Below are 10827 nucleotides of genomic sequence, written 5' to 3'. Positions count from 1 at the left end.
CAATTACCAAAGGCTGTCTGCTCTGCTTTGTACAACAAAAATGGCCGCTATAAACCCAATTGAAAGGCATGATATATTGACAACAACTTAAGTCCAAGTTAGTTTAACCGAAGGCCAAGAAGGGACAAGTTTCCTAGCTTGTAGCATGATTAATAAATTATTACAATTTAAAAATTGTTAGTGGTATATTTTTGTAATAGTATCGATTAACGAAGCATGTACACACATATGTGTGTGGACAACTGAGATCTAGCCCTTCTGAAGCTGCTTATTAACCACCGATTACGGCTTACGTATCATTATATAGTAATCCCCTTCAGCATGAAGTTGCTTGTACTAACAAATTGAGCAAGCATTGGCGTATGGTTGTTTCTCGACTCCTTCCCTTCTGAGCCTGCATAGCTCAGTTGGTAGAGCGACCGTCCCGGCTTGATCGGAGGTCGTGAGTTCGAACCTCACTGCAGGCTAGTTGTTTTTCTAAGACAAAAGAAAGTTAAAAAAATATGTCCAATATTTTTTAATGCGTTTTCCACTTGTACCCGCGCAAACCATTTGAGAAGCGCTGTCCTGCTGCATAAAACATATGGTTCAATTGGGAGACATTATACACTAAAATTCAAGATAATAATTTTGCACCGGGCCTCTCAAGGCAAATGGTTGAGAACCACTGTTTTAAAGTTTAACCCTTTAACACGATTTTGCAATTTCCCAACTCCCCGGTAAAAATGTTATTTTCATGCAATAATACCTCGTAAAGTTGGCGATTAATTCAAACAAATTTTTGCTGCAGAGAGCAAATTACGTCATCGTTTGAGTGCAACACGAACGCTCTGATTGGTGGAGAGAAGGGCGGTTATTCTCACCACCTTTCAACCGGTCTGCAGACCTTTATGCTTGGAGCTATCGGTGAATGCGTGTGAAAATATTCTCATTAGGCCTTCAGAAGCTACAATGGATTTGTCGTAATGGAGAAAAATAATAATAAAATTAAAAACTTTAAATGTAATTTAACGTAGTGGCAACTGTTTAACCGTTTTGACAATTTATCATTTTAAAGTTTAAGGTTGAGTAAACGTTTAGACATTAACCAATATCATTTACTTGAATATGTTTTGAATAGTTGTTTCAGAAGTTCACTTTAACGCACGTGACTAGGTTAATAAAATTAAATAAAATTTAAAATCCGCTAATCAGAAAATATGCAAAACCTATACGTTGACATTTATATATACTAGAAAACTTTAAATGCGATAATGTGGTCGAATTAAAATAAAACAAACTTAAAATATTACATTTAACAACCGATGCTTTATATAAATTCCACCAAATTAAATGCACCCATTTAATAAACCCTCCCCCAATATCTTGAACATTTTATCTCTTCCCAGTTGCATGTGGAGCTTGCGCCGTTTTCTTCTCGCTTTTCATTGGTCCAGAAGATCACGTGATCCTGTCAGCTCTACCAATAGCAATCCTCGTGTTCGGATTTGTCCTTGAGCCCCTGAAATGTTTGACCTTGGCGTGGATTTTGTCAGCAATGAAGTGACGAGTTTGTTTAGAAATATAAGTATGTTTTAAACTGTCTTTATAATACCTTGTTTGGGAAACACAAAAAAATACCCACAAAGCAACAATAGCTCGGAATTATCCATAATAGCATAACAATAAAAAACAAATACACAGTAATACCTAAAACGGAATAACACTTAAAATTCTCGGAATAACTTCTGGACCATTTCAACGCTATCAAATATACTTCATTTTAAACAACTGACACTTTGAGGTCTAAGTTTTGGTCTGTCTTTTATAAATTTGTGTTACAAAAAGACATAAATGAGGTTCGAACTCACAACCTCGGTCATACTAGGACCGTCGCTCTACCAACTGTGCATGCAGGCTCAGAGGGGAGCAAGACGAGAAAATAAATTAAAACACCCTTTCATTTTATTTTCTCCAGACGTCTCCCCTATCGCTCCACTCATCCGCTCGACATCAAATCCGATCCAACCGTTATGAAACGAGCGTCGGCGCTGTCTCCATCCAAGCGTGACCGATACAGGCACGAAACGGCAGCCAAGCGTGAAGACGTGACGTCAGCGAGTGATTACGAAACAGCTTTGTACGAGAAATACTGCCGGAACCTATCGCGCCCGGGACTTCCCCGGAAGCTGCGCCGAAAGGTCCCTGCCCTCGCCGAGAGTGACGTATCTATAGAGGAGTGCGCAGCGTCCTCTAGCGACCTGGAGGAAGCCAAGCCGAGTGACCGGCAGGGGGCGCTCGATGGGGGTCGCCAACACACGATCGCATTCAGCAACGAAATCAACAAACGGAACCCTTTTGGAAAACCCACGCTCTACCGGGGGCCCGCTCTCGACCAGGGGGAATCCCTGGACGCCCTCTGGCCCCACGCGAGCTTTGATGACGTCATACCAGAGCGCCCAAGCGGAGCCAAATTGACCAAGATTACCTTCAATGACGAACTGAAAGACCTAGGACCACTTCTTGTCGAGGGGAATTCCCACACGAGTGGTGACGTCACTCGAAGGCGTTCGAGCGGAACAGAGCGTATCGATGCGGGGAAAGCCCCTGAGCAGCGCACCACTGATGCGTCATCAACCGATCTGTCAATCACTTTGTAAAATAATGTTTATAAAACGCGCATCTACATTTTTGTTTGGTTTATTCTGATGTAAAATATTTCAATAACTTGCTTCCAAACTTAAAAAACATTTTGTAAACTTTATAAATCATTAGAAAGACCTCAAAATTATAATGTTAAATCTGTCGTCAAATTTTCAATCACTTAAGTTTAAGTTTCAACTTGAGTGAGTCTAAAATGCTAAAATAAATAAAATTCGGTTAAAAGCTTTTTTGAAATTACTTCGGATCCTAATTATTTTTGTAAAACTTGTTTGGTCGTTAAATATTATTCATTAGTTCGCCTTTATTTTCACTAGCGACTAATCTAAATCGATCTTTAATTTCCCATTAACCTGTAGATTCAGATTCAGATTCAATTTATTTTTGTGCATGTTTGCAAACATCGAAAAAAAACAAAATAACATAAATAATAACACAAGGACAGCGAAAGGACCATTCGGTCATCGAGTCGAGCTGCCCCTGTAGGATCACTGTACAGAGAACATTCTTGTGAAAAAACAAATTCTGCATTTTTATAATATCGTTTTAGGCTGTATTTTCAATACCAACCGCCCATATATTTCCTTCTTAATTGGCTTTGTTCTATCAATTGTAATCTTTCGGTGGTTCAACTAATTTACCCGAAGCAAGAAACAACTCTAAGCAGGTAGAGTTTTAATTGATATATATGTAGACAATAATTTTAGGCACACTATGCACGGATCTGTGATGTGTATTTTTTTTTAGGTGTAACATTAGTTAAATAGTAAAGTTGGACATTGATTTTATCAACAAGTCGTTTGAAAACAGTGACTAAGTCAATAAGTCATTACCACACTGAATTTGCGTTATTTTAATGAAGTGTTTGCTTTTTTTATTATTAGATAAGAAATAATTTAAATGTTTAAGACTTATCGTTTGTAAAGTTAAATATCCTCTTGATTTCTTAAAATCACTGTTTATAACCAGGAATTAGATTTACCTTTTAGTTGCAAAGATCAACATATTGTTGCAAGCATACGACCACAGGCGCTGAACGTTGGTGTGCAGAGCGGTTTTGGACGCCCTGGGTTTCTGGCAGGTGTCACAATGCTCTGGAATTCTAATTACGCGCGCAACTAGTGCGCAGAAAGAATTCCTGTAGCACTGTATTACTGAATTTTGATAGAAATTGGATGCAAGAAATGTTCGTTGGTGCTGCACATTTTGCGTATTTTCACCGCATTAGATGGGACACGAGACAAGGCCTTCGTCAAGCAATCCATTTTGATACAGTGGTTCTTAACCCTTTTCCTTACTGCACCCCTTTAAAATAACCAAACAATTATTGCACCCTCTTTTAGAATTGCTTAAGTGATAAAACCATTGTAATTTTATATTTATACAAAGTAACTGATAACACAATAACACAATGTGAGTTAGTTTTCCATTTAACTGAGTAAAGAAATAAATGACAGTAACACATTTTCTGTAAGCCATTCACCACCCCGCATCCCCGTGGAACAGTTCTCGCACCCCTGCTTAGGAAACCCTGATTTAATCATTGGCATATTGCACTTTATATTACGCACACAACTAAGAGTAAGTCTACCGTGGTTACCCAATTGTTGCGACATAGCGTACAGTACACTTAGCTCTTTTGTAATTGCCTTTGTGCTATACTCATAAATTGTACAGGTATGAGTAATTAACTTGTTTCTTATAAATGAAATTAGGTCGGTCGACATTTTGATATAATTTCCGCCTTTGGAAACTGCCGGCGCTGCTGTGATGACCAAAGTGTGCTGGTGTTTGTCGTGAAATTTGGCGGCGTCCAGAATGTGAATTCTGCCGCAGACACAAAGTGTGACCAGAAGCCACGCAGCACACAAAAAATCGGAAAAAACAAACATGTTTGTCTTAAATTTTTCTGAAAAAAAATTGTTAATTTTATTTTCCGTTAAATTTTCTTCTGAAATTTTGTGTGTCGGGCAACTTCTGGTCAAAGTCTGCTGTGTCTTGGTTTTAACCCAAAACATAGAAACACTTGTTTTTGCGATTCTCACTAACGACGTCTCTGTTGGTTTCAAAAACTTGCGTTGATTTGCGATTTTCAATATAAACCTTCCTATTATTTACAGAAAAACTTTTACTGTCCATCGAAGTTTCTTAAACTATGGTAACAGTGTTTTTATTATTAAATGCTTCTGTGTAGGAGCTGGTTTATTTTGTAGAGTTGCTAGTTTATTTCCTATTTTGTTCTTAGACTCTTTCGTAGACTCCCTCATTTTTTAACTTTTTTGTTTGCAATAATATTCATAGTTTGCGGTTATAATATTTTAAAACCTACGTTATTTGAGTGTATTAATTATAAATTCACTTTCTTAATCCTTTCTGTTTAGTAAAATATATTGAATGAAGTTTTTTGTTTATTCTACCAACTTTCGTTAAAATAAACATACGAAGATTCAAAACATCTACTATGTTTACATTGGAAAGCACTCTACAGTTAATATCGCTACATGGAAACATTTAAAAAAAGGATTATACGATGCAAGATTTACAACATAAGCAAAACAACAAATCCAATTTATGATGTTTTAGGGATATTTTCTATAGTTGAAATTTACTTTTTACAGTAAACCACAACCATTTTACATTGTTTGTTATGTGTGTCAAATATCATAAAAACGACGATACAAAGATGAATTTTCGCCAAATGTACATTTTCAAACGACTACAATTTACTTAATGATCGCAATGTAAGTCGATAAAGCAACTATAGCAATACAAATAAAATCAGATTGTATGAAAAGAAGTTAGTTTATCACAAAAACGTAGAAGGTTACCCGGATGTAAAACAAACTACTGAATCTTTCCGTTTATTCTTTTTTTATAAAAATTTCCTTGTTTTGTCGTTTTAAAGCGAATTCCAGTTAAACCCGTCTTCCCAGTCGATTTTTTTCCCTATGGAATCCAGGAATTCATTGGCCATTAACAAATGGTTTTGATCTAGGAAATCTCCTCCTCCTAAGTCTACCGCTAGGGGGGAAGGGTGGCCAGATTGTAAAACTACGTTCCCCGACATTCCACAAGGTGTACCACGATCCGCGCCACAGTTTTTACAGGCAACATGCGTTAAGCAGTGATGTGCCGTGGGTTGACATGCTGGACATTTCTTATAACTCCCATCTATTAAACACTGTTTTTTCTCTGTCGTAAGTATGCTGCACAGCTTTTTCGCTTCTTTCCCCCAAAGAATGAAAACAATTCCCCAAAAATTCATTTGAATGAATTTTAAAATGTTGTTCGTGAAAGTTTTCCATCCAAGATCTTTATGCGAACCTGCCTTGCCTTTTCTAACTGTGAGCATTCTGTTGAGAAGTAGAACTCCTTTTCTTGCCCAAACTTCGAGATTTCCATCAACCGGCATTTTAGGATTGGTTATCGGACAGTTGTTTGTATGGTCCCAGTTTCTTGGGAGTAGTTTCATGATGTTCATGAGGCTATTGTCAGGTTTTTTGCCACGCATGCTGAAAGCAAGCCCATCGGCCGCTCCGTCGTGATAAGGATCCTGACCGACGATCACAACCTTAACCTCCTCAGGCCTGCAATACTTGGTCCAAGCAAACATATCAAAGCGATCTGGATAAATATTGGCTGGTGGCTGAAAGTAAATTTTGTCCAACAGCATCTGGAAGTAATCTTTCTGCAATTCTCTCCAGATAAGTTCTTCCCAACCTTCCCCCACTTCTATGTCTTTTCTATCATCTTTTTTTAAAGTTGGAAGAGGTGGGAAGTTCAGGCCATGAACGGTGAATAAACTTGGCAGGTAAGGATATGAAGGGAAGCTAGGGTTGCTTGGTTTAACCCAAATCACACAGGGGAAGGGTTTCATTGTTATTTCTTTAACACTTAAGCCTGTGAAAATAAATAGATTATCTTTCAAAGATAAAATCATTAAAAAACAATTAACAGACGACGTCACAAAGTTACGTAAAAACGTGACGTCAAAGGTTGCGTCAAAAGAGTAACGTTATATTCGTCAAAAGAGTGACGTTATATTTTCTGCAAATAACTCTTCCATTGAATACAGTTTCCCACCCCTGACACAGGCTAAGCGAAAACAAGGACGAGTTTCTACATGTTTGGTTCTATCGTGAACACTTTTTCCAGCAACAAATCAAGTCATGATCCCGCCAACCTCTAGTTTAAGCCTGTTTTAAAACTAAAACGGAAACTGTTTTTGCGCTTTGCGCGAATCTCTTCTGTCTTTCTCGTATGGTCCACGCGATTTTCCGGCATCTTTAAGACAAATAGCGTCCTATGCAATGTGGCACTCCAACGAAAGTTTACAAAACATAGTATAATATTTGTATTTGTATATATTTTGCGCAACATGACCGTTGTACCGAAAGTAACACATCGCTAACTTGAAGCCTTGAAAAGCAAAAAAAAAAATTAAGTTTTTTGTGCGAAATTTTTACGTAAGCTATTTTAATCCTAAATTTTGGGTCAACGCGCCAAACAGCTTGATAAACGCCAATATATCAAGCAATGTACATCAATGCGTTATGCCCCCCTCTAATTCGAAATTAAACTTATATTTTAAACCAATATAATCGCAACTTTTTCGCGCGACGCCTTATGACTTTCTTTAAATTCGACTTAAATTGCAAATTTGCTCACAATTCCAAATGTTAATAACAAGTTCGTTAGCTTATTTGTTTTATAGCGTCAGAGTATGACGTCATATTGCGTGTCATTGAGATCCTGTTTTTGACCTGGCTCACCACAACATTTTAAGTTTCTCGTGCGGCCCGCGGTTAAGAATAATTACCCACCCCTGTTCTTGATTGTTATTGCAAACATTGTGCCAGAAAATTGCGACCTAACGTCACATGTAAAAAGGCCCATTATTAAAGCAAATGTGTGTGATTATTCACTTTAAAACGTATGATTTTAAATCGTCACTTATAACTCTCTTCGTAGCCGCCAACAGCAAAACCATCGCGCTCGCAACAAATAGATCAATATTTGCGCTCGATTCGGCCAGCAACAATAAATTTCCTGTCGAAAATTAACCCAAGAATCCCAAATCAACCAATCATTTCGAAAATCAGCATTAAACATCATTAAACTTAAAAGTAACAATTCTACTTTCGTTTCACTTGCCGGCAAAAAATTCACTTTTTGGGTGCTGCAAAATGCCCTAGCCTAGCGAGAGAAGGGAGCCGAATTTTTTTTTGTACCGGAAAGTCAACAACAATCAAGCATAAAAGATCATTTTCGCTAATCACAATTCATGATCTTCACTAAAACATTGAATCACAATTCAAACTTCAAAAAAGGTTTACATGAAGCTTGAAGCAGCCCTTCCTAGATCCACATTCTGGCTGCAAACTACTCTACAAAGTGTCAAATCTCTTGCTTCTAAACTTGTCACTAAACTTGTCCCTCCGATAACGGCGGTTAGTATTGACTCGCCCACGCGCACTGTGACGCAACTTGATGAGTCAACACCAAGGAAAGTGCTGGGAAAGAAAATCGGGGGTAAACAAAAACAGACAGAAACTTTTACAATGTAAAGCTCAAATTTAGGCGCTGACGGAGGGTGTTCTCTGTAACAACTTTGTGCAGTATATGTTCTTCGGTGCAGGGCGCTTTTCTACAGAGGGCTAGGGTCGCTGCCTCTCGGCGAATGTCAGGCGGTGCTATGCCGGCCAGCAATGGCAGCTGCAGCTGCAAGGTCAAATCTTATTCCGAGGGGTTTGGGACTTTTCTGATTTAGACTTTATTACGACAATTAGGTATTAGTTCTAATATATCGATTATAAATTTGTTCTTACGGCAAATATTTTTTATTAATAAATCCATTGTATTTTTCTATATTTTTCAAAGAAATATTGCTAAACGTTTTGATTTCGACCATTTTTTTGTTTTTTGATGTTCAAAATAAAATCATATCTATCTATCTAGCTATCTGTCAAAACGTAAACCTGACAAAAACAGTAATTCTGACAAAACGTAAACCTGACAAAAACAGTAATTCTGACAAACGTAAACCTTACAAAAAAACAGTAATTCTGACAAACGTAAACCTGACAAAAAAGTAAAGCTTGCAATAAGCTTTTTGCAGAACAGTAAACATAAAAAAACTCAATTAACAAAAGCAACAATTTAAAAAATATTATAAAATGGAGGCAAGTTATTTTCACAGGCACAAAAAAGGTAAATACATTATTGGATTTCTATAGTCTCGGAAGTTTTTTACCAGCAAAAATTAAGGTTTAATGTCGATACATAAAAGCTATAGTTGAAGCTACAATTCGGACAATGGTCAACTTGATATATTTATCATACTCTTACTTTCACACAGCCTTAATGGTGATTCTAAAGTGTCAGAGTTCTCACACAGAAAGTTGAATCGTTCGTATTTAAATCATGGTTTGGCGCCAAACATCGTTAGCCAAAAAGTTCAAAAAACTTCGTCGCTTTAGGTTTGTTCACACAAGACTCGTTTAACGTTAACGGAAACGTCCACAGCTAAGGCAGGGGTTTTTAAACTTTTTCAACCCGGGCTCCTACATTTTTAAACATCACGTTTTTAGTTTGAAAAAAAAATGAAAAAATGACGTCATAAATTTATGTCACAGTACAAATAGACTTCATAAATATGTTGGTTCCAGTCCCAAATTTGGAGAGTGTAATGGAGTCCTTTTTATTTTCAATTAAACTTAAATAATAAGTAATATTTCAATTAATCCTTCAAGGGCCCCCTAAAACTAGTTCACGGACCCCAAAGGGTCCATGGACCTCAGTTTAAGAACCCCTGACCAAAGGCGTAAAAAAACGATTTCGGTTGCCAAAAGTAGAAATTTTTCAATGTTGACGCTCACGGTTAGGAGCGAGGAAATTTGCCGTTAACGCTGGCGACGCGTTATGTGTGAACTGGACGACGCTAGCGTTTTTGCCAGACGCTAACGGCGGAAGCTTAACGCGTCGCGGCTGAACTTTACAATCGGCGAAATGTTTTGAGGCGTTTCTTTTCTGTCGATGAATACTACACAAGGGCGGCACGGTTTTACCGTAGACCATTTTAACTTGGAGAGAAGGTGGACAAAGCGTTAGCAAGCGACGAGCGAAACAAAGCTTCAAGAGTTAAAAGAGAATTACTTTGAGCAAGATAGAAGAAGGCAACACACGGGAAAAAATGCGACCAGGATTTGTTGTTTTATAAACCGGCTTTATTTCCGCTCGCAGAACCTGTCAGAAATAGCTCTACTCAAACGTTAAAACCATTTTTTGTTAGCTGGGACGCTAAAATAGGGGTTAAAATTTTTCGTATTGTTCTTCGAAAACGATTGTTCTTAGCGTCAACCCCGAGTGTTGTGTGACCCCCTGAAGCGAACTGTTCACACAATCGCTGTTATAATTCGCTAGCTGAATAATGATTTTATTATGGAGGGTAATATCGAATTAAAAATTTGCACTCGCCAGTCAGACAAGTTCCTACCAATGAGCCAAGACGAAATAACACTAAAAAAATATCAGTACGTCATCAATACGTCATCTGCGAATTATTTCATAAATGTTTTTCCAATAACTTATGATGCCTTACTGCTTCGGTGCGTATATTGCCGGCCTCGGTTGTTTACCGAATATTGAATGCGTAGGACTTTTTACCACGTGCGATGAGCTTGTTACGTGTATAGTTGCGCAAGCGTGTATTGTTAGCGGTATACGATCATTGGATGTTGCTGCTTTATCTCTTTCTCTTGTTTGTTTCAGTTATATACATGTAAGTTCAAAATGCAAAAACATATCACATGACATGAAATACCAATTTGCCGTCCAGCGCACATATTGCAACTTTTAGGGCGAAATAAAAATGTTACGTCTTTTTAAACAATCGTTTAGCTTTGCGGTTTACAGTTAAGTGTTACTGTTGATATCGCGTCAGGCGACTAATGGATTATTTAGCACTCTACCGAAGATATTACGCAATAGGTAACATTTTTTGGTTATATTTGAGTCACAATCACTTTTTTTAACTATTAACACGAGGCTTCAACAAACTTCACGCACATGGTACAAATAATATGTAAAAGTGATCAGGGGTCCGCAGCTTGGCAGTTAAACTTTGTTTTAACCACCGAAAAATTAGGTAGAGTTTGCAAAATTTCGCGTTTATTGCAACAGAATTAT

At 37.6% G+C, this 10827-nt stretch overlaps 1 non-coding gene across 1 annotated transcript; it reads left to right on the top strand.

The window, feature by feature from the left end:
- The first annotated feature begins 392 nt into the window (after window positions 1-392).
- Trnaq-uug (transfer RNA glutamine (anticodon UUG)) lies at window positions 393-467 on the top strand. The gene has a single exon. It is a non-coding gene; the product is annotated as a tRNA-Gln (tRNA).
- Window positions 468-10827: the final 10360 nt, after the last annotated feature.

Source organism: Ascidiella aspersa, chromosome 3 (assembly GCF_963924565.1).
Source record: "Ascidiella aspersa chromosome 3, kaAscAspe10.2, whole genome shotgun sequence".
Classification (NCBI taxonomy): Eukaryota; Metazoa; Chordata; class Ascidiacea; order Phlebobranchia; family Ascidiidae; genus Ascidiella; species Ascidiella aspersa.
Note: the sequence above shows the minus strand (reverse complement) of the source record. Positions and strands in the feature narration are given on the sequence as shown.